Source organism: Neophocaena asiaeorientalis, unplaced genomic scaffold (genome assembly GCF_003031525.2).
Source record: "Neophocaena asiaeorientalis asiaeorientalis breed wild unplaced genomic scaffold, Neophocaena_asiaeorientalis_V1.1 scaffold336, whole genome shotgun sequence".
NCBI lineage: Eukaryota > Metazoa > Chordata > Mammalia > Artiodactyla > Phocoenidae > Neophocaena > Neophocaena asiaeorientalis.
This window is the reverse complement of record NW_020174788.1, coordinates 578478-582125: the sequence shown is the minus strand read 5'-3', so window position 1 is coordinate 582125 and position 3648 is coordinate 578478.

Here is a 3648-nt window from a genome sequence, read left to right as displayed (position 1 = left end):
CTCAATAGCAGGGAAACAGCCCAAATAGAGAAATCGACCATTTCTTTAATAGCGGTTGCCTCAGTCAGAAAACTGAGTTTTATCTTGACTTTTTCCTCTCCCTCAATCCCCACATTGCATCGGTCACCAAATCCTAGTGGTTCTATCCACTGAATATTTTTTTATTGGGATGTACTTGACGTTTACCATGGCATAAGTTTAAGGTATACACCACGTTAATTGCCATATGATTGCCACCATAGCACTAGCTAACACCTCCATCTCATCACATAATTATTTCATTTTGTGGTGACCACATTTAAGACCTAGTCTCTTAGCAACTTTGAAGTATACAATACAGTATTGTTGACTATAATCCCAATACTAAACGTGTCTAATCCTATCTCCTCTCCTTCTTTCCATTCTTCTGGTCCAAGCTATGCATTTTTGCCTTGCCCATGGTAACGGCCTCCTAATTTTTCTCTTTCCCCTCTGCCTCTCTCCAGTTCATTCTCTAGGTAGCTACAAGGATACTTGTAAAATATGTGTTTGATCCCTTGTTTACAGTGTTTAAGACTCCCCACTACTCATCATTGCAGCAAACGTCTATTGTAATATGGATAATAAGAGAATAGAGATGAAGAAGAAGAGAAAGACACAGACACCTCTTTAGAGAGGACTTGCTATAAAACGGAGCAGAAGGATGATGGGCAGACTGAGAGCAAAGTGAGGTCAAAGAGTTTTTTCTTTTTCTCTAAGATGAGATAATATGTGTGGACTGATTAGATAGCAATATTGAGGAAGAAGACATGGAGATGTTGGAGGGAGAGGATGGTAATTCAGGAGCAACGTTCTTGAGAACGTGAGTGATTTGGAGCCTGCTAAGACGGGCATGGCCATGAGCATGGTGTGCCAGAAAGAGTTTACTTCTCTGGACGTCTATTTAAAAAGGAACTTTTTGACGAGGGCGCTTTGGCAAGGCAAAAGGAGATTTTTCAAAAAAGTGATCTGTATATTTAACATTGACATGGCTACTGTAGGATATAGAGTTTTTTCACAATTATATATTCCATTTCCCCAGATTACTATTCCTTTTGATTAATTTAATGTTGATTTTCTCCTACAGCCAGCTCCAGAGGCATTGAGCATGGCCTTCTATGCCCTGCTTTCCCTTACCTGCCTGGAGAGCGTCTGTTTGCACTCCTCAGGCAGGCCCTTCTTTACAGCCTTCCTTGACCTAGTTCTAGGACTTAGCAGTAGGACCCTCAAGTCAAGCTGGGTAAACATCTCTGTTAGTAACTTGTCTTTTGGCCAGAAGTCCCAAACTGACATTCTTAGAGGCTTGTGGACTTTCTTTTTTTGCCCAATGCAGTGTTTTGAAAGCACCATTTTTGGATTAGATGACAACATTTAAAAAATGAGAATTTCACAGCAAAAAAAAAAAAAAATTCAATAATATATCTGGCATTCTTGAAAAATGAAAGATGGGCGTCACTGGGGCCACATTCCCATGTGGGAACAAGTGCCTGGAGCAAGCGAGGTGTTCCTTGTCTGTTCTTAGCCCAGCTCATCCACTTCATGGTTTACCAGCATGGTCCCTGTGGACAAATACGGGGCATTGAGTTTATGAGCTATGCTTGAGGCCCTACAGGCTGGACCTATGACTGGTTTGTCTAGTGAATCCTAGCATCTAGCGCAGTGCCAAGCACATGGTAGGTCCTCAGTATGTGTTCTGAATTGAACTTCCCAAGCTCCACGGTGCCACCCTGCACATTTGCACACTCTACAGACACAGTCTTCCTGTTCCTGAATGGGCCATATCCACGCCCAGAGCCCAGCTCCTTACATCTGCCCTCATTCCTTCTGCTTAAGGTGCCCACCCCACCTGCTTACCTCATCCTTCACATATCATCTTAGGTGTCACTATCTCTGGAAACCTTCCCCAACCCTACAGGTTAAATCAGATCCCACTGTCATATACTTTCAGAACATTCTAGACTTCTTCTTCATTGCCATTATCGGTTTGTTAGTTTAGACTTGTACAGTGGCTTAATGTCTCCTTGCCTCGCTCAACTGTAAGATCCGTGAGGGGAGTATCGGTGTTGCAGTGCTCGTTATAGAATCCACCAGGCCTCACCTGGTGCCAGATGTACAATAAACCCTCAAGGTCTACATGAATGAATGGATGCTTCCAGGAAATAGGCCTTAAGGAAAGTAGAAACCAGTATGTAGACGTGTGGATGTCTGTTTTATTCTGTGGAGCATTATGACATGACTGTCTTCCCTAAACATTCTAAACTGCTTTGAGTATAGATTTCTCTTGTCTGAGATTATGAGTGTCCTGAGGGCAGGGGCCTCTTGTTCATTCTTTTTTTTGATCTTCTGCATCTAATATGGAGACCTGCACCTGATACAGAATTCCAAAAATGTATATTGTATGACCAAACTAATCAACATAGATTTCTTTTAAAGAAGAAGATAGTAGCTTCTCTACTTATTAACTTATTCATTACCGTCTTTCATTACCTCAGATTGGGCTCTATCCAGAGCAAAAGTGTATCAGCAATGCACACTTAACAAATGATCGTGATGGTGGTTGTAGGACGACCTATTAGCTCTGGTCATCAAGTTTCTGTTGGCCCATGGCCTATTTGCTGAGTTTTCAAGGCATTTTACAAGCATCATTAACCTTATTCTGTCCAGTAATTGCAGAAGTAGGGAAAGCATTGAATGTGCAATTGGAAAGCCTTATGATGATGATGGAACTTAAAGTGAAATCGTTTTACAGGAGCAGGGACCTATTGGGTGTTTGTAGAATGTTGTCCCCTGCATCGGCAGGCGGACTCTCAACCACTGCGCCACCAGGGAAGCCCGACACCAGATAAATTTGGTTTTATCCAACAGGAAAAGTGTCTTATCCACATGGGATTTAAAACTATAGATCATAGAAGTTTCTGTGTTCACACATGCCTCCTCATCAATGAGCCAGGGCACATAATTAATTGACCAGAAGTCTCGCTGGGATTAATTAGCAGCTGTATGTGAAGAGCTTGGTTCAGACTTGCAGCACGGAGGATGGCTTTCCAGAGTGGCCGGATCCTGGATTCATAATTCAGTCACTTCCGGGGGATCTCATTGCTTGCCTAGTGTAATCCTTGGGGCTCTTGGCCTCTCCTTGGGCCAGTATGGGCACTGCGCGTCCAGCTGCTGCCAGCAGAGGGCAGCAGTACGCTGTGTGTGTTCAATTTGCATCCCAGATTAGCAAATCCTCAAGGATTGACAAAGAGGGAAAGTGGGGGTCCCCAGACTATTCTTGCTGCTTTTCTCTGGGTGTCAACACTGTCCTGAGTAATTGCAAACACAGACCTTTTACATTATGTTGGACTCGGACTCATCTGAAATAGAGAAATGAATACACAACTAGGAGCTGCCATCACAGACAGGAAGTAACTTTAATTAAATATTGTGAAAGTTGAAAAGTTTTTACAGCTTGAATGTTTGCAAAAAAAAAAATTATAACAATCTCTACAGTAGTTAGGTTCTCTAACAATTGAACTGTACAGTGTGTGTCTATTCCAAAAGTTTGATAAGAAGGTGAAAGGTTAGATTTAGAGATGACTTCATTAAGCTGCATCCTAGTACAATGTGAGGCCAGGGCAGGTTCTGCAG